The sequence below is a fragment of the Ursus arctos genome, unplaced genomic scaffold, assembly GCF_023065955.2.
Source record: "Ursus arctos isolate Adak ecotype North America unplaced genomic scaffold, UrsArc2.0 scaffold_2, whole genome shotgun sequence".
Classification (NCBI taxonomy): Eukaryota; Metazoa; Chordata; class Mammalia; order Carnivora; family Ursidae; genus Ursus; species Ursus arctos.
The window spans coordinates 55,330,650-55,352,349 of record NW_026622874.1 but is presented as its reverse complement, the minus strand read 5'-3'; positions in this window follow the sequence as shown (position 1 = coordinate 55,352,349).

The window sequence follows — 21,700 nt, the reverse complement described above, 5'->3', positions numbered from 1 at the left end:
TTAATGAGGGGAAACAAAAACACATGTCCACACAAAGACTTTTAAAAGAATGTTTGTAGGGCCGTCTGGGTGGCTCAGTCAGTTCAGAGTCCAACTCTTGGTTTCCACTCAAGTCATGATGTCCCGGCCCTGGGATCAGGCCCGAAGACAGACTCCTCCGAGATCCTCTCTCCCTTTCCCTCTGCCCCTACCCCCACTTGCCTGCTCTCTGTCTCTCTCTCTCAAATAAATAATTCTTCAGAAAAAATAAAAAAATGTTTATAGCAGTATTATTCATAATAGCCCCAAATGAAAACCACCCAAAAATCCATCAACAGACAAAAAGATCTATATTCATTCATGGAATGCCACATAGCAATAAAAAGGTACAACATACTGATAAAGGCTACAACACGGGGAATCCTAAAATAATTATGCCGAGTGAAGAAATCCAGATTTTAAAAACAATATACATGCTTTAATTCCATTTATATGTAATTCTAAACAAATAAGCAAATTAACTCCAGTGATAAAAGGCAGGCAGGAGGTTGCCCAGGGCTGGAAATCCGGGTAGGTATGGAATGGGACAGGAAGAACCTTGTTGATAGGATGGACCTCTTCTATAGGCGGATTTTTTTAAAGATCTTATTTATTTATTTAAGAGAGAGAGAGAGAGAAAGCACAAGCGGGGGGAGCAGCAGGCAGAGGGAGAGGGGAGAAGCAGGCTTTCCGGCGAGCAAGGAGCCCAATGTAGACCTATATCCCAGAATGCTGGGATCATGACCTGAGCCAAAGGCAGGGGCTTAACCGACTGAGCCACCCAGGCGCCCTTCTAGAGATGGACTGTGGTGATAGCTACACAGCTGTATAAAACTACAAGCTGAAATTCATTTGACTGTATACTTTAAAACAAATAAATGAAATATGTAAAAAAGAAATCACTCGTCTTTCTCCTGGCCCATAGTAAGCACCCTGGACTCTAGGATTCCCTGCTGCCATTCCCACAGAGCCGTAGGGAAGCCAGTGATGATGTTCCAGCTTGACCTTTGCTCTGCTCAAACTTCCTAGCCCGTGTGGTCTTCTCTAACTGCTCGTAGTATTTCCATGAATCTCCAGTTCCAAATAAAGATAGTAATAAGAAATATATGCATTTAGTTTTGACTTTGACTTCTGCAGTCTACTCTCTAGTCTCTCATCCGAGACCACGCTACGACATCTTCAGAAGCCCCTAGAACGAGGTCCATCACCCTGCTCACAGCTCAGTCTTGACTCCAGAGCCGTTACGTAATTTCTGTTGTCAGACAGTGTTCAGCTAAGTTATGAACACATTCCTCAGCCACGCTTAACAACAAATGGAAACGGGCTTTTAATTCCTTTGTACCGAGCTTGTCTCGAAAAGAGCGAGTTGGGGGCTAGGGAAAGAGTAGAAAGGCTGGAGGAAGGAACAAAGGAAAGTTCATAATGCAAAATTATATGAAGCAATATATTATCCGCCATAGCATGAGTCCTAATATTTCTTCAGAGAATAGCCGTAATAAACAACACTCCCCAAAGAGCTGCAACACCTGCTACTGATTTTTTTCTCCCCTCGAATTGGAAACCATGGGTGGAATTCTACAAACAGAAGAGGACTCTGGCTGTTGCTTTTAGACAGCTGGAAAATGTGCTTTCAAGATGCCCATGAGCACCCAGATGGTGGTCTGAACACAGAGATGGTTGGGGGAGGAAGACCAGGACAGACAGACAGAAACAGCGACAGAGAGAGGGTGACCTGGAAAGATGGAGGGACAGAGAGAGAATAAAATCCAGATTCCATCTCTTGGGGCAACCTGCACTGTTTGTTTAACTTGCCTATTCTCTAACCACTGCCCCCATATTTAGGATTTAATAAAGCCCCAGTAAGCCTTTTGCCCCAAGCACCCTTTGTGCTTAATTGTTAAACTCAGTGCAATTGGAAAAAAATAAAATCCATATGTTTCCGCTCATTTACACTTAAATCATATGAATATGGTGTTTTAACCCCAATTTGTCATTCACAGAAACTTTAGAGACTTCAACAAATCTCTGGAGGCCCGTCCCAATCCCTCTTCCACCCCTTTGTGGTCCTGCAGTAAACACATATACTTGAATTCAAGAGTTTCAGGGTAAATACAGGGATTTGCAGGAACTTTCAAATGCAGTTTTCCTCCCCTTGCTGGTTCCCCTCCAACTTGCAGTGAACAGTCTTTGTCATATCCCTTTGCCAGCTTTTCCTCTGCACTCAAACTCTTACTGTTGGATGCCGCAGGGCTCAGTCAGTCATGGCTCTTTTTCATCCTTAGCTCCATTGTCTCCCTAGGACATCCCCTTCAGTCTGGTAGCTTTAAGTACCATCCATGTTAATATTAAATTTATATCTCTGGTCTTGACCACTCCCCTGAATTTCCATCTTGTATATCCTAGTTTCTATTTGATATTTGCCCTTAGAAGTCATATAAACAGGGGCGCCTGGGTGGCACAGCAGTTAAGCATCTGCCTTTGGCTCAGGGCGTGATCCCGGCATTATGGGATCGAGCCCCACGTCAGGCTCTCCTGCTGTGAGCCTGCTTCTTCCTCTCCCACTCCCCCTGCTTGTGTTCCCTCTCTCGCTGGCTGTCTCTATCTCTGTCGAATAAATAAATAAAATCTTTAAAAAAAAAAAAAGTCATATAAACAGCTCAAATTTAACTTTTCAAATTGGTATTTGTGGTTCTATTTTTACAACCTCTTGTGAATCCCTAAGTATTTCAAAATAAAAAGTTTAAAAACTTATCCTGCAAAGAATGAAATTCCTGCATGCCTGAAACACATTCTTTCCCCAGTATTACCCATCTCAGTAAAAAGCACACATTTTACCCCCTTGCATTAAAAAAAAAAAAAAAAAAGATTATGTTGGTTTCCTTCCTTTTTCTCACTGTACTCATTCAGTCCATTAGCAAATTCTGTCGGCTCTATCTTGCATTGGTCTACTTCCCTCTGTTACCACTGGCACTATCCTAGTCTACTCTATGCCATCATTAACTTTTGTCTGGATGTGTTCGTTTTCCTACTGATGCTCAACAAATTGCCACAAAGTTAGCAGTTTTAAACAACACAAGTTTATTATCTCACTTTCTATTGGTCAGAAGTCCAGGCACAGTGTGGCTGGATTCTCTCCTCAGGGTCTCACCAGACTGAAAGTAAAGATCGGCCAGAGATGAGTTTTCATTGGTATCTTAGAGTCCTCTTCCAAGCTTGCGCATGTAATTAGCAGAATTTAGTACCTTGAGGTTGTAGGACCGACATCCCCTATTTTCTTGCAGGTGATTAGCTGGAGAATGCTCTCAGACTGGCCTCAGGTCTTAGCTACCTGGTCCCTTTATAGGTCTTCTCACACTTCCAATCTCTCTGATTTTAGGAAGGGTCCAATCCCTAGCAAGGACTCGCCTGATTAGGTCAGGCCTGCCTCTCTGATAATTAACTAAAAGTTAACTGATTAGTAATGTAATTAGAAGAGTAATATCCCACCATATCCATTTCAAGGAAGGAAATTGCACAGGGTATGCCCAATAAGGGGTAGAAGTATTAGGGGGCCACCTTAGAATTCTGCCCACCACACTGGACAGATATGAAGCTTCCTAATTGGCCTCTCCACACCCATTTTTCCCCTCTATTATTATCCCCCAAATAAGATCAAACATATATATTATAAACTTTTTCTCCACCACAGCTTAACACCTTCCAGTGTTCTCCCATTTCACTTAGAAGAAAGTCCAAATACTTGGGAATAAATTTGACCAAAGAGGTGAAGGATTTATACGCTAAGAACTATAAGACATTGATGAACAAAATTGAAGAAGACAAAAATAAATGGAAGGGTAGCCCATGTTTGTCTATCAGAATAAATATTATTAAGATGTCCATAATACCCAAAGCCATCCATAGATTCAATGCAATCATTACCAAAATTCTAATGGGGTCTTCCCCAGAAATAGAAAAAAATCCTAAAACTCATGTGGAACCACCAAAGATCCCAAATAGCCAAAGCAATCTTGAGAAAGAAGAATAAATCTGGAGGCATCATGTTTCTTGATTTCAAACTATACTACAAAGCTATAGTAACCAAAACAGTATGATACGTGCATAAAAACAGACACATAAACTAATAGAATCAAGAGCCCAGAAATAAACCCATGCCTATACATTCAACTAATATTTGACAAGGGAGCCAAGAATACTCGGTGGGGAAAAGATATCTCTGCAATAAATGGTGCTGGGAAAACTCGATATTCACAGGAAAAGAAGGAAATTAGACCCCCATTTTCACCACTTACAAAAATTAATTAGAAATGGATTAAAGACTTAAATGTAAGACCTGAAACTGTAAAACTCCTAAAAGAAAACATAAGGAACAACTCCTTGACATTGGTCTTGACAATGATTTTTTGGGTATGACACCAAAACCACAAGCAAAACCAAACAAATGGACAGCAAAAGGAACTATCAAAAGAGATGGAAAGAAAACTATGGAATTAGAGAAAATATTTGCAAACCATATATCAGATAAGGGATTCATCCCTAAAATATATAAAGAGCTCATATAATTCAATAGCAAAAACAAGCAATCCAATTAAACAATGGCCAGAGGACCTGAACAGACATTTTCCCAAAGAAGATGTACAAATGGCCAACAGGTATACGAAAAGATGCTGAACATCATAATTATCAGAGGAATACAAGTCAAAACCACAAGGAGATGTTGGCCCCACACTGTTAGAATGGGAGTTAATATTGGCAGAAGCATGATCAAGGAGTTTGGCACTCTGGCTTGTGTCAATCTTCCATACTCTACAAACAGTACAGTTTTGGCGAAGGAACAGAACTATGAAAGAGCCACAGAGATTATATAAATAAATGAAGGCGTGAACATTCCCTCTTTCCATCCTCGCCCTGCCCTCCCATCTTCTTTACACGTCTGCAAACATTTTGCCTTCTGTGCTGCATCCTTAGATCATTACACCCTCCCTGGTTTCTTTCCACCCACATGTACCTTCAAACAACCAGGTCTCCAACATCTGAAGGGCAGAAACTGAAAAACTGGAAATAATTCACTGCTCTTAGAATTTTGTCTTAGGGGGACCCTGATTATATCATCAATTATAAGGCAACTATTTAGTATGTGTATAATAATAGACGTGAAATCATAAAGAGATTGTAGAAAAGTGTCTGTAATAAAAAGAAAACACATCTTTTTAAAGGGCACTTGTTTAAATCTTCATTGCTCCTTTGGCCCCTCCTTGCCTATCTTCTGGCAGAGGAGGTAAGGTAAAGGTGCATTCTTTGATTAATTTTCCCTGTTCATTTTTCTCCCTAAAACTAGGAAGTCAGATAGAACAAGGCTCACCAAAACTGTGGTCCAGGGTTAGCTTCGGATAGGGTGCGTGAGGTCTTCATGTCTCCTTTGGCAAGCCCCGGCCTTGAGTATACTGGATGTGGAAGATTTACTCCTTTGTTTTTATTAAAAAAAAAAAAAAAAGAAAGAAAGAATTCCTCGTGTTCCTTTGAGGAGGTTTTCTGTGTATGCTATCTGTGTCTTTAATAACCCATTCTGTCAAATTCTGTTGATTCCGCTAGTAAATTGTCCAAGTCAGATTTTAAGTCCTCCTGGATTTGTTTTCGTTAGTTGAGTCATCATTTTTACTACCGATGTGCTCTGGCAGAGATCCCTCCGAGGCATCCTGCTTAGTTAATGAAACTGGCTTTTTCTTTTTCTTTTCTTTTTTTTTTTTTTTATTAACTATTCATTTTTTTTTTTAATGATTTTTTATTATATTATGTTAGTCACCATACAGTACATCCCCGGTTTCCGATGTAAGGCTCGATGATTCATTAGTTGCGTATAACACCCAGTGCACCATGCAATACGTGCCCTCCTTACTACCCATCACCGGTCTATCCCATTCCCCCACCCCCCTCCCCTCTGAAGTCCTCAGTTTGTTTCTCATAGTCCATAGTCTCTCATGCTTCATTCCCCCTTCTGATTACCCCCCCCTTTCTTTATCCCATAAGTCAAGCAGAGAAAGACAACTATCATATGATTTCTCTCATCTATGGAACATAAGAACTAGGATGATCAGTAGGGGAAGAAAGGGAGAAACCGGCTTTTTCTAATCCCGGTGTCTTCTTAAATCAGCTTCTCTAATCAGCTTCTCTCGCAGTATACTCAGATGCTCCCACTCTATCTCTGGCCTGATGCTACATTTTACTTTAACACCAAAGCAGAAGACATACTGGAATAAAAGTTAATTTGTTACAAATCTTTGTATCCCCAGCTCTTGGCACTCTGTCCCACAGAAGCATGAGCCCAGAGAGGCTCTGAATAATGCTTGTCAAGTAATGAACAAGACTTCAAGAAAATGTTTGTTTTCCTCCTTTGTCACTATGCTGGTCAGCAAGCTGTCGTGGCACTTTGGGATGCTAAAAATTCCTTAATGTTAATGATGAATGGCTGTTAGTTTAGAAGAATTAGTCAAGTCAATACACATTGAGGATTTCACATTTGGAAACTTCTGTCAATTGCAAACACTCTTCCTACAATGTAATAGATTTTAGGGGTGCCTGGGTGGCTCAGATGATTGAGCATCTGCCTTCTGCTCAGGTCATGACCTCCAGGCCCTGGTATCGAGCCCTGCATCCGGCTCCTGGCTCAGTAGGGAGTCTGCTTCTCCCTCGCCCTCCGCCTCTCCCCTTGCTCATGCTCTCTCTCTGTATCTTTCTGTCTCAAATGAATAAATAAAATCTTTTAAAAAAATAGATTTTATAAAGGCCCCACTGGCCTAATTTGATTTGCAATAGGAAATGAGAAGAGAGCAGATTTCATTCAGTCATCCAATCATCATTTACTAAATTTCCATTCAATTCAAATTCCAGAGTCACTTTAGTTCCTGAGATGGCTCTATAGGTTCCATCCTACCTTCTGCGTTGGAAGGTTACGGCAGTGCCGGGGCAGAGGAGTCCACGGATCCCCCTGCATCTGTGTGCACTGGGCTTCCCAGCCAGGCTGTACAGGGCGGTTCTATTGTTTCTACATGGACAGGATTCCAAACAAAATCTTTCAAGCCTACTAAATAGTCTTTCGAAGCTGGACTGAACCGAAGTTTGCTCATATCCTGACAAAGCCCAGTTAAAGCTGGGCCCTGCTTCATTATCGTACACAGCACATGCAGGGGATTCAGAGTAAGAAAGGAAAACCCTTGCGTGGGATTCTGGGTTCCCTAGGACCTTCCGAACAGGGCAGGGAATCGAGGAGAGGGGTCTCAGCAGTCTCCTGCACAGGCTCAATGAGGATTGTCTGTACAGCTCACATGGTTGATACAGAACCCCTAATTATGATTACCAGAGTGAATGAGCAGATATCAACATGGATATCAGATATCTGCTAGTAAATATGATCTTGTTGTTTACAAGATGAAATCACATTGCATCACGCACATTTTCCCATCCAGCTCTAAGATGCCTCTTTCAACAGACGTTTTAATGTACGTAGTGTTCCGTTTTTATTCTTAAAACAATATGTTAAAAGTTTCAAAGGACCACAATAAAATTCTCAATATTATACCTCTTGCTTATTAAAGGGATCCAATGGTCCATCGTCAGATTATATGAGTCCAGTTTGGGTAATAACTGAAATAGGGTAATAATCATTGTACATTTGCTGTGCCTTCCACTTGACAACTTTAAACCCCCACGAATGTTTGCCTAGTAATCCTTAATTCCTCTTTTGTTTTCTAGTTTAGGCGTTTTGTGGTCTTTATTCATTCCATTGCACCTTCTGCTTAACACCATGAATTATATTGCCTTACAGGGTTAGAATCAGTGTAATAATTTACTTACATGTCTGCCCCTTTCTTCTACTTCTTGTTCCTTGAGGGCAGAGAGTATGCTCTTTACCAATTTATCTTCAACCCCTAGCAGAGTTCTGGGCAGAAAAATTGACTCGAGCTTAAATGTTTGTTAAATTTGCAAAGCACTTTTATGCATGTCATGTCATTTCTTAGCATAACAATTCCCATAACAATCCTGAGAGACAGGTATTATTGTCCCCATATAAGGGTTGAGGAAATTACGGCTTAGGGAGATTAAATGATTGGGACAAGGGTGTACAGTTAATAAATGCTATAAATTTTACTCTACCCAAGCTCTCCTAAATACCAAAGCCCACATTCTTTCCAATATGCCACAGTTGTCTGTTGAGATGCTGTTTCTCTCTCAACCAAGGAAATAACTATTATCGTCATTTTTGCAGGTCCAGAAAAGCAGACGCTGAAACTCTGCCAGGTAATTCAGTTCTCTGGCAACAACGGGAACTAAGAATAGGAAACCAGCATTACTATTCTGCCTCATAGCCAATTCATTTGCATGTAATTAACACCACGTGTCCCTTGATCAAATGAGCCTACAAATAATATGAACATGGACCAACATACCAGGCCAAACCCTCCTCACAGCTGGCAGAATTTCTATCATGCTGGACATAGAAAAAGTACTTAGAAGAAAGGTTATTTCCTTTTTCTTTTTACCTAACACACTTAGAAAAATACCAAGCACATGCTTGTAACGGCATTTCATCCCATGATATATGCATTTTCCTGTCCTCATCCCTACTAGCTCCACCTCACATTCTTTTAGTTTGGGACAATTGGGTATGAGGAACTCCATCCTGAACTTTAAAACCGCTGAAACTAGCTTCTGAAATCCTTCAGTTGGGGATTAAAACTGGGTTTTACAAAAAGAGCAGGTCTATTCTATTCAGTTTCTCCATTAGGAGACACCCAAGGAGATACTCAGGGATCCTGAAATACTCAGGTCATGGGGAGCCTTTTGTTTCTATCTAAACCACCTGAGATCCTTCCAGGTAAGTCTGAGCTCCCTGGGATCCCTCCAGAGCCCCAGGACCCACCTGAGTCCAGTCTCACCTCCACTTCCTCAACCTTTTGGCAGTTCCCGGCACCTGCCCTCCTCAGCTCAGTGATGTGAGGGCTTATCCTGTTTGACTTACACAACAGCCCAAAGGGCTCAACCCCAATCACTGCTATGATGGTTGGCAAGAAACAACGAAGCCAGATGATTTCACTAAAACTCCATGTTAAAACAAAAAAAATGGTCCCACATGCATGTCTCTTTGGCTCCCATTTTGGAAACTAGACATTGACTCACCTCTAATTCTAAAGAATCTGCTTGGCTTTGGGATCAGAAAATTGCCAATAAAACTTGAGATGTGGTTTTCAAAATATAAGAGCCCTGAGTTATTGGTTAAATTTTACAGTAAGAATGTAATGAAAATTGGCAAAGGTTAGCCAGAATCTGGTAATAAAAAAGAGAAAGAGCCAAGGAACAATAAGATGCCCAAACTTAAGAAAGAATAAGAGGTCATCCTGACCATGATGCTATGTTTTACCAAAGACATCTAGAAAATAGACTTTGAAGGAATCCTGGAACCCACTAGAAGTTTAAGAATTCCAAAAAAGAGAAAGATTTGAGAACTGACCAAGAATATGAATAATGGACAAAGATGGAAGAAAGTCAATAGTGTCTGGGAACTTTGCACCAAAACAGTTCAAAGATAATGTAATTCAGAGTAAAATTATACTACTTTGAAAAGGATAAGTAGATTTTATTGTGTCTGGTATACAGGGACTTCTTCTCTTTCGACCTTGGCTCATTTAATGAAGTGATTAGCCGATGCCCTGTAGAGCAAAGATATAATGCCCTCACTGAACTCCTATTACACAGAAGCTGTTCATTATGATCACTGATCCCAAATGGTCCTTAACTCCAAGAATAGAACTGGGGATACTTTCATTACAAAAAGTTAAAGAATACACATTGAATACTAAAGTATTCATCAGATTTGTCTTAGAATCTGGTAAACACTCAACAAACGTTAACTGAAGAAATGAAGAATTGAGTGAGTATGGAAGGGTAAGAAATCCTGATCCCATTAATAAGAGTTCTTCTCTAGGTGAAGAGGAAGAATTTAACGAGCTGTTACTTGCGTGCTGATCATCACTAAGCTTCATACCTAATTTTAGTACTGCCTGTGTTACTTTTTGTTATCTTCATACACAAACATTTGTTTCACATGCTAGACAGCAAATATATTGAATCTGCTCAGTACAATATTCACCAAACAAGTTTTTTGTCAGACACTGTGCTAGTCACCAGTGATACCAAAAATTTTATCACTATACTTATTACATTTTAGAGAGTAACAGAGTATCACCATCACAGAAGCAAGTTCTACAACAGCAGTGGGAACACAACACAAATCAAAAGAGAATTACTGAATCCCTCATTTTATTCAATCTTGCTTCTTGCATGCAGAGCATGGAAGTCAATACATTTTTCATAAGTAAATGAATAGACTAAATGGATAAGTGTTGAATTTAAACAAAGCACACAGTTCCAGAAATATGTCCAGGACAGTTTTTCTTGGGTAATTCTGGGACTCCCACTGAAGAGGAGATCAATTTAGAGGCCTCTCTTCCCATACTAGTTCACAGGCAATATTTCAGGGTACGAGGCATCGGTTCTCTCCCAAGACTCCAATGTGGAAAGGTCCCTGAAGATTTATCAGATACTTGCCTCTCCAATAAAGAAATCAAAGCTCCATCTGTCCTGGAGACTTCTCTGCCCTTTAGAACTCTCTCAGTGCCACAAGGAGAGCAGTATTCGTTTCCCAGAAGCTCTAACAGATACATGGACTTGTGTGCAAGGCCTTGGCAAAAACCACCCAATGGGAACCAGCAGAAAAGCAAAGGGTCCCACAGAAATAAGTGTGGAGTTCTGGAGTCTGACTCAGGTAAATACACCATTTTCAGCGTCTCTTGATTGGGGAATGGAGGGGAGGGGTCAGAGCAGTGACTCTTCACATTTCCAGTACCTCCTAATGACGTTTAGCAGATACCCTGAGAGTAGAGCCAAACTCACCCTCTCTTCCTTTTCCGAAATTGTAAAATCAATGTCTCATCAATAGCACAATATGAGTCTATCAGTGCATAAAGTCACTGATTGTCTAACAATCAGTCCTACCCCGGAACTATATTATGACTCAGGCAACTAAGCTGGCTTGGGGCAACTGTCCTGGACCACTCCCTTCTTGTGCTCAACTTGTTGTCCCACACGACCTTTTCTTCTATCCACTCCCCATCTTTGATACATCCTCTAGCCTCCTTGACTTGGACACTCTCACATTCCTTTTTGGGTCTGTGACCTTCTGCTCTCCCCTCCGATTTTATCCCTGCTTGTTCTTACACTTGGGGTAAACTTTCCCCCTCCACTCTTGACCAAACTCTGCCTCACCCCAAAACCTAGAGAGGGGTCTGGAGCACCAGGAACCACACAAATGCTTCCATAGCAATCTATTGGTAGAACTCAGGACCCCAGGCCCTCAGAAGTAGTCATGGTCCAGCAAAAACAGCACACACTCTGAGACAAAGGACCTGGGTTCAAATGCTGACTGAATAAGTAGCTGTGTGACCTTGGCCAAACTCAATTTCTTTGAGATACAGTGTCTTTGTGTATAAAATAGCAATGATGTAATAATACTATTAGCCCAAAAGACCTCAATAAGGCACAAAAGAATAAGGTGTATGAATATGCTTTTCAGCATTATTCACTCTTTGGTACTCTGGCCAGCTTGAAACGGAGCTTATGAACACAAAAGTCTGGTCGTGGTAGGAAAGAGCAGGTAGGATGCTTCTCAGCTGATATTTGGTGAATTAAAGTGAACAGGCTAAGACAGAAGAGCTATCCTACATTGAAATATTACTTCTACGGAGCACATTAAAAGAAATTTTATTAGAAAGAATAGGACAGGAGAAGAGGGGCGCCTGGGTGGCTCAGTCTGTCCAGTGTCTGACTCTTGATTTTGGCTCAGGTCCTGACCTCAGGGTCGTGAGACTGAGCCCCATCTCGGGCTCTGCGCTCAGTGGGGAGTCTGCTTGAGATTCTCTCTCCCTCTGCCCCTCCCCTCACTCGTGTGCGTGCACGTGCACGTGCACGATCTCTCTCTCTAAAATAAATAAATCTTTAAAAAGAGAGAGAGAGAGAAGAGAAGAACTAAGTAAAAGATTTGTATCAACCTGCAGGGAAAGGAGCAGAGTTGCAAACCATAATTAGCACAACTGCAGACTCATCTACGTGGGGCTGGAAAAAGTCATCGCCTGCCCCTCGATCTCGTTACACCCAACCACATATACAGAGTGGAGACACCAGCACTGAGATACCAAAGGACAAGAGCTCTGTGATGGCGGGAGAGTGAGCTCTGAACATCAGGAGGGACCTGTGCAGCCCAGAGCTTAGGTTGCGTGGGCTGCATTTAGCAGGGCCGGCTTCCAAGCCACCACCTGTGCTCATCAGGCCTGTGTGCGTCCAGGACTCTCAATCACCCATTTTGAGAAGTCTAGCTTCACCGTCAACTTGGGAAAAGCATTAACGTGGTGATGTTACCCCTGATGAAAATACACTGGCAGGTTTGAACGATTTCTTCTAAATTTGCCTCTATTAAATTCACATGTGCAGCAAAGCAGTTGGTGCCTCATATCAGTTACAACATATGGATTTTGGAAAGTGAGAGCATGGCAAAAAGGGGGGTGTGTGTGTAATTGTAAATGTGCTTTATAAGCAGTCCTAAATCATCAAGGAGAATTATTTCCCCACTGGGAATGTGTACGTGGGTGCACACACACGCACACACACACACCTTAAAACATACAAATTCTCTTTGCTCCCCCGTCCCTTAAAAAGAAAAAAATGCATCTCTGACCTCTCTCTTCAGAAGGAATATATCAAAGCAATATTTTCCCCCCGATTGCCTACTTGGTTCAAAGTGGCAAAGTAGTAAGCGGGGGCAGTGAAGGAACCTAAGCACAAAATGAAATATTCTATTTTCCCAACACTTCCATACCAACTGCACTAAAGCACACATGGTTAAAAAACCACCCACTAATTCACTTTGCACTTTTGCTTATGACATTTCCCCAGACCTTGTCCCCCAGAAAACCATTCTGGGTAACTGGCCTTATTTTCATTAAGGCTAGAAACATCTATTTATCTCACAATAAAGAAGACAGCTGAATATGGTATTTGACAAGAAGAATAATTGATTGTCTCTACCCAAAAGACCAAATAGTTTCCATGTTATCAGTCCCTTGAATAAGAATTAAATTTGTTGAGGAAACTCCTAATGACCTGGGAGGAATCATATCCACATAGCTGTAAAGTAAGACACACACACACCAAAAAAACTCTGAATTTGGTTAGTAGTAGTAGTAGTAAACTTCTTAGGCCCCTACCCTCAGATAAAAAAGAAAATACCTTATCTTCTGGGTCAGAACACCTTCTCAGTGTGTATCTCTGTAAATGTAATGCTTTTACATAATCATAAAATATCAGTATTATTAATAATAAAAGCACCTTTGAATGCTTAGAATTATGCACAATACCATGGCAGTCATTTTACCTACATTATCTCTTTGAATGTTCACACTTACTCCATAAAGTAGAGGCAATTTCCAGCATCTCACAAACGAGAGAAATGAGGCTCAGTTAAGCAGCGCTCCTCTGGTCACGCAGCTAGCAAATAGAGATAAAATATGAATCCACAAATGTCCAACTTCAAAAGCTTTGCTCTTAAATACTATATAATTCCACCTATAAATGCATTCATTAATGACCTGTGCTTGATCATACGTAACACATGAACTATAGTCAACACTTAGAAAAGTGCAAAGGCCCAAGCTGTGGTTGCGGCTAGGGTAGCATGAGCCTTTTATCTCCATGGTTATATGGTGGCAGCCAGCCACCCCCCAGGAAAGAGTGTCTCTTACTCCTGTTGTCTGAGTCTGAAACCCTGGGAAGGATATTGGCCAGAGGAGCAAAAGGCTCCCATAGGACAAGACCATTTTTGGAACCATGCACTTCATGCTGACTTAGTTTTTCTTCTGGAAGGGCATCTCCTGGCTAGGGGTGACTCTCTCTGAGTAATGGGCTCACAGTCTGGTACGCTTGTCCCAGATGCTGGAACCACCACTGTCTGCTCCGATGTATTGACCCCAATGAGTTGGTTACCCAGGAATAAAATCTTTGACCTCACTAACATTCCTCCCAAGAGACTGGATGCTTTGATGTTGACTGAAATTGCAAGCATTGCATAACAGACAAAGGCAAAAGAGTGATGAATGAAGATGGAAGCTAAATACAAATATTTAAATATCCAGAGCCTGTATTTATAACAAAGATGGTATCAGCACATGGTTTGTGTGTATATTTCGGGGGTGGGGGGAGGTCAATGCATTTCCTTAGTAAGACAAGATTTGAATAGTACCATCATTATTCTGTGACCTGAGGCAACAAGTATTCATTGGAGAAATATTAAGACACAGGCAAGGGAGAGGCTGAAGAAAGAAATGGATATAACCAGTTGGTGCCAACCCCCAATTCCCCAGCTTGTTGATGGAAAAATCAGTCAAATGACTCTCTGTTGACCTAGTATTTGAGAGGGAGGTATTAGGTGGCAGTTATTCCTGAAAAGAGGTCACTATTAAAGACGACGAAAGGCAGCTGGTTGAGTCATTAACTACTGTGGTTTCAAAGCCTTGGTATTAATATAAAGCCTGGTGCTTCTTTTAAATGTAACCCAGAGTTCTAGAAAAGACAAAACAGTCTCTGTAGACATAAGAAGGTCCTGGTTGAAGAGACACATAATCACAAATAAAAGGGATAGTATTTACCTATTACAACTGTCAGCCAAGAGGCTCATAGAATATGTTTCCAAATCATTTTCCTTGAAGCACTTCAGAGCAGTTGATAGCAGGCATGTCTGATTATTACTCTGTGGCAGAGAGGGAAACCTGAAGACCATAACTCTAAAATAACGGTCTCTGGACTTCCTGGTGACTAAAGGATGCTTCTGGAAATGGATACTATATGACACACTAGGGCCTATAGCATCTATGAGAAGCAATCTTGATTTTGAATATGAAGAGTACTTAAAAGAAAATGCGTTCTTTTGCAGAGCATGCAGTAAGCTTTGAACTCATTTTATATGTTGTATAGCCCCCAAGAGACAGCTCCAGTGAAGGAGCTAAATGGGACAGGCCTGTCACTTTGATATGGCCCCCAGTTCTCCAGCCCTGACCACATCAAGGACCAGCAGATTTTAGCTTTTTCCCAGATTCCTGATAATCAAGAATGTCGTAGGGGAAAAGCACATCAAGATGAGTAAATAAGAAGGAAAGGAACTAGTGACTTCTGGGTCTGGAAAGGACACACATGTGTTTATGAGGAGAAAGAGACCAAGAGTAGGGAGCCATTTGTCCCTGTAGTTACTTAGTGACAGGAGCGGTGGTCTTATTTGCTGATGTCCCTGGTCCCCCAGCCAAAAGTCTCCAACTTCCCTTCTGTCGGCTGCTTCTGAAGCTTTTCTAGAGAAGACAATCCATGAAGTGACCCAGAACGCATCCTGCTTGGGTGGTAGGACAGTTACTCTCTCCGGTCTCAGCCTGTGAACAAACAATTTTCATTTTTCTCTCTTCCCACCCCAAACCACCAGATTGGATTTTGGCAACAAGTGGGGCAGTTCCTCGCGCCTGGCCTGAGAGCCCCCGGGGCTTCCCGGACATCCCTCCAGGCCCCCCGGGAGGAAAATGGCCACGGAGGCCGTGCGGAAGGCACATCTCCTGGGAGCGCCTGTGGACTCAGGGTTTATAACTTGTTTTCTCTGTTTGTTTTTTTATTGTTGTTGTTTTTCAAAGTCCTAACTCTTAGGCCACTAGCTCACTGATTTAGCCTCGCTGAGCAGCGCTTGCCAGAAAACAGTCTCTGTGGCCAGAAAGGGGGGGCCCGAAGTGGAATGTTGGAGGGTTTTAGCATTTTATCTCTTCCCTCTCTGCTGTCATCTCCATCTAACCGCAAAAATGCAGCAGCTTTGATCCTCTGACGTTATCTTTCTCCATCTTTCGCACTCTTTCTCGAAGGAGCCGTCAGTTCCTCAGACTGTACAAACTGCCTCCTCGACACAGTGGGTTTTCGGTCCCCTTCTGCTCCGCACAAACACCCCGAAGTTGAGACCCGGCTCAAAGGATTTCAGCACCTAATCACCACAGCTTCTAAGGCAATAGTGATTCCAACAAGAAGCTGAGCTCCCTAACACGCATGCGCTAAGCTCCCTAACACGCGTGCGCTGAGCTCCCTAACACATGCGCAGGAGCGCGCGTGCGCACACACACACATCCCGTTTCCACCAAAGGGCTCTTTGCTGCGCAGGTCAGTGGTCCACCCCTTGACAGTTTCTGCATCCCTACATGGAGACATCGTGAGACATCCACATTTCCCCACGCAAGAACTTTTCCCAGGAAGACAAACAAAAAGCAAAGCATTTGTATTCAGTGGCCCATCCCCACTCAGTCACCTGCTTCCCTAACTGGCCTCAGGTTTGGCCCCCTTTTGTCACCATGCTAGTTCAGTTTCCCCTAGGAAGGATGCCCAACAGTTTGACTGACTAGTTTCCTCGGGGAGAAGGGGTACCTTAGAAATAAGGCCCAGAGGCCCCGGGTCCTCACAGCCTCCTGCCTTCTACTAAAGCGGTCTTTTCTCTAATGGGAAAAAATATGCTCTTTCTTTTTTATTTTTTACATATTTGTTACAAGCCTGTAGCCACAATTCTGATCAAGTATTAAAGAAAACCTCCCCCATCCCAGGAAAGCTCATCCTCAAATCTTAGATGTTTGTTCAAATACTTGACATCAACTTCCTCTTGGAATGTAGTCTATCTCAAAGAGAAGGAAAAAATAAACCAAACAGTGTGTTGCTTATAAGCTGGTAGGAAAAGGCCTTCACATGATAAGCCTGGATTTCTATTTTAAGGCTTTATTTTTCCAAATAAATCCATATAAACAAGGGTTTTGGAACCTAAACTAGTCACCGAAAAACTACCCTTCATGTGCTGGCTGAAGCCAAGGTTGGGGTTCCCTGGGTGGGATTCTGGTAAGACAGACTTTAAATTGAAGTGAAACAAAACAAAAAACAAAATGTTCTCTCTCTATATCTTCAGTCTGGAGTCTTCCCCCATAGCTGACAGAGGAGGCTGGATGAGCAAGAATAGAGGGTGTCCAAGATCTTTTCTTTGTGGATGCTGGATCTGCATGAAACAGTGTGTATGTGTGGGGTGCTCTCCCTCAGGACAAAGAGGTGATGGGAAAGGATGAGATGTGGGTTTCCACAAAGCCATCAGTGGGGCATCCTATCAAAATATGTTTATAGAATGGGAAAATAGTTATGCTCATATATCTCTTTTAGTTCTGCCCTTCCTGCTAAAAAGTTCCATCCTTTCCCTCCAGTCCTGAGGGAGGAACTAGGGATTGGGTGACTTTCTCCTGGCTGCCCCCTGCTGTGCTAGGGAAGGAGTGGGGCAGGGATAAGCAAGGACACCACAATTTTTTCTACCATCTTGAATATGTTTTTTTCTTGGTTAAACATTCATTCGATTGTTGCAGATTTTTCGCTGGTTTCTAGAACTCCCACAAAACTACTTCAGTCTGTATGTTGCTGTTTACTTGATGTATCCATGAGGGAGCAAAGGCTTAGAGTTTCCCAATCTGCCATCTTGCTGACATCACTCCCACACCTATATATATATATATATATATATATATATTTTTTTTTTTTTTTTTTTTTTTAGCTACGCCATGTCACTTCCCACCTGAAGATAAGTCAGACACCCACAATACAGAGGCACCTAAGCTATGGAGTGATTAAGTAGAAAATCATGAGGCAGTACAGATTAAGGATCGAGGGAAATGATTAAAGTGTATATGAATAGTAAGTGTAAATCTCATGGAAGAAGGAAGAACTGATTGACTGGCCTTTACACACTCACGTGCACATCCAAGCACACACACACATACAGAGAAATGCACAGCACGGGACAGGTTTTCATTGCTGAGGATTTTCCCTAAAGAAAGAAACCCGGGGTCTCCAGATCCTTCTAAAATAATGCTGCAACCTGAGTCCAAAGATGAGGAATGTAAATTGGTTTCATCAAAATGAAGTGTGGGACCAATTCATTTGTTGTTTTGTTTTTGTGGACTGACAATAGGCATCGAGGAGTAAGTGTTAGGGTCTTTAGTGCACTGCAGGGGAAGTGCGCTTTAAGAAAACCCATCCCTCACCGTTCAAGACGCGGTCTGGCTACACTGTGACTGCTGGGCATATTTCTCAAGCATGAACCAATTGCCTGGACTAAGGTTGAGCTGACATTTGCAGTCTGACATGGTGCTGTGGTTGGGGTTTAATAGCCAGTTTGAAAGGCTTGTGTTTTACTTCATATTGTTTTTAATTGTTCCATTTTCCAGATGTTTATTCCTAGATCATTTCCCACAAAAGTAGGGGGACCCCTTTTGAAAACCTGGATGGCTCAGATCCCTTTGGGCCAGAGGTTTTAGACTAAACTAAATAAAACGGGGAGGGAAAAGGTGCTTGCAATGTGTTTGAAGATTCTCAAGAAATCCTCTCTACAAAAACAACAAAGGCGGGACCAGGAAACAAAGTATTAATTTCATGTTCCCCCATTAGCTTACCACCTGTTCTTTCTGATCGTTACTCAGCAAGGAGAGGGGAAAAGGCTAATCTGTAGCACATTTATATCAACAAACTTGCACAAAACTCTCCCTAATTATCCCCTTGAACCTGTGTCCTCTCAATGGAAGGCAGTTTCCCGACCTGGCTGGGAGCCAACAGCAGCAAGCTGGTCTCCATAAGCCCGGCTAACGACAGCCCCCTTTCACGCCGGGAGCTCCATAATTGCTCAGAGCAGTTTACAGATCCATTATTTTATGGCCATATTTCAGAAGGAGGGGTCGGAGGTTGGCAGAGTGGGATTCCTGCTAGTGCAATGTATTGGACCAGCTTCACTCTGGAGCCCAGATCATTTCCTGGTAAAAACCTCATAGGCCTCCACCCCAATATAGCTGCTTTCCTGACAAAAGTCTGTCACGGAACCATCAGAATGGGGAGATAGTGTGGGGAATAAAAAGAACACTGGAAAGAGAGCCAGAACCCCGCTTTCAACCACTCACCAACCCTATACAACCTAAGCCTCCAAATCACAGAGCTCAGAAGCCAGTTTATTTCCAGGCTTGGACTTCTATTGGATACCATCTCCTGCATTAGGGACTGAGCGTATGCGAAAAAACTTGTGTGTGTGTGTGAAACCCATCATGTGCCAGAGTTTCACCTGAATACCCAGACTACAACTTTAGATAAAACAGATAAAGTCCTTGCCCCTCACGAAGCATACAATCTCATCATAGACAGTAAACAAACATATACGTGATACCATGTCGAGTAGCATTAGGGATGTGAAAAAGTAAAGATGAGTCGGGAGAGACTATAGAATGAGAAGGGGGTGTTGTTTTATGCATGGCTCTGTGCGGCATCTCTCAGAGCTGATATCTGAAGGCCGGAAAGAGAACGAGGAATAGATAAAGCAGGAGTATCTGCTGGGAATCTTCTCAGTACAGCCAAAGGATGGGGGGGGGGGGTTGGGCTGAGTGATCAAGGACAGTGGTGGGAGGTAAGAAAAGAAAGGGACAGCGCTCTAATGTGTAGGTCTTCTAGGACATGGGCAGAACTTTCGATTTACTCTGAGATGGGGCTCCTGAACGATCTCGAGCAGGGGAATCCCACAATCTCATCTTGGATGTGAAGTTTTATTTCGTCTGCTCTGCAGGCATAGATCATGAAAGCAAAAGTAGAAGACAGACCAGGAAGGTCTTCCTCTGCTAGGAGTCCTAATGAGATGTGATAGGGCTTGGACTATGGCCGTAACCTTGGAGGCAGTTAAAAAGTACATGAAACAAACTAACAGTGCCTAAAGCCACCAGAAATCGCTTATTATGCCACGCAGCCTGGCTTTCTCTAACACTTTCTCCTTTTCTTAGGTTCAGAAACATTCGGCCCATCATAAAAAGTTTATCATTTGGCTATCTCTTAGCAAATGTATGCTTTGTTTTTTCCTCCTGGCTTTAATAGAGGCATTGATTGAATTATCACACTTCCATGGCCCCTGGTCCCTGCGGCGATGGTCATTTACTCCTCTGGTTTCTCCCCAGGTGCTGCTGAGCCGCTCAGAGGAGGATAGCCAGGCAACATGGTGGTTACGAGTCTCAAAGCTAGAGTCCAAGAGCCCGGGTTCAAGTCCCAGTACTGACATTACTGGGTCATCTTGGACAAATTACTCAACCTCTGTGTCTCAATTTCTTCATCTATAAGTTGGAGATTATAATACTACCTCCTCCTGGGCTTTTGTTGTGAGGATTACATAAAATCATGTAAGTAATAGTCTTAGAAGAGTCTCCAGAACATAGTAAGTCTCTATTATACTATTAGACCAATAAAGTTAATGATTTCCCCCCCATAAAAAGTACATCCAATCTTAGCGAGGCACAAAGGAACAAACCCAATAAGTAATCCTTCTGGACATAGCCTTACAGTTTAGAGAATATAACACACCAACATCTTGATTTCCCTTGGTACCCGTTAGAAATCCATCCTTCACTAATAAATATGGGCTAGCTTTTCTCAAAGTAAGCTTAACATTCTGTAGGATGTTAGTAAGAGTTTGGGCAAAAGATATTTTTTGATAAAATAAATGTGGGACATTGAGAGTTAAACAAGTTTCTTTACCATAAGATTTTTTCAGAGTCTTTAATACCGTAACATATATCGTAACCACCCAAGGGGCACATGCGTATGTGGCATTTTCTAAATTTGTAGGACTATGGAAACTATTTTTTTCCTTGTTTTAATAATACCAGACTAATACTCTTGGAACACACTTAGTAAAATGATAATACCAAGTACATCAGACATTTTATTTTTATCCTGTGTCATTTTGAGGGTACAATTAATTCTAAAAGCCAATTGTGCTTGTTACGCTAAAAACAAAATGAAACAAACAAAATCAACATAAATGAGATACTGTATAAAAGCATTTAGTAATTATAAAGTACACTTATTGCTTTTATTAGTTCCCTCAAATTTTAATGGATATCTCCTAATTCTATTCCTTGAACATAAGAGAAGTTATTTGTGTTAACTCTATTCAAATACTTTAACCCCCATCATATTTTGTCTTCCCCAAATAAGCATATCTGGTCTTTTAATTTTGTGCCCTGAGATAACATTTTCCTAAATCCTTCCCATCCCTGTGCTAATGATAGTTGTCTTACTCAAGGCTTTCTCCAGGTTTTTCCTCTCTGTCCTAAAGCAGTGGTGATCACAGGGCCCTCTAAGTATGCCTGGTCCAGACTCGCATGGTTTTGACTGATACCAGCTCAGTTCAGCATACTGTGCTCTTCTCGAGGAGATATTTTGTAGGACCTTTGACTGAAGTCCCATAATGAGCTCATTTCCTCAAGGATGAGTTAATTTCCTTAGATAACTTTTAACCCATCTCAACCTGTGTCCAGAGAAGACATACAGGACATTTAGGTTGAGGCAATGGTTGTCCCAATGGTTGAGGCAAACATGAACGCTCTTAGTCACTGTAACTTTGCCACCCATCTCCTAGAGATACCAGCCCTCTGAGAACAATCCAGGTAAGAATAAGATGTGATAGTCTCAGCCTTTAAGGCATGCACATTCTCATTGAAAAATAAGCACC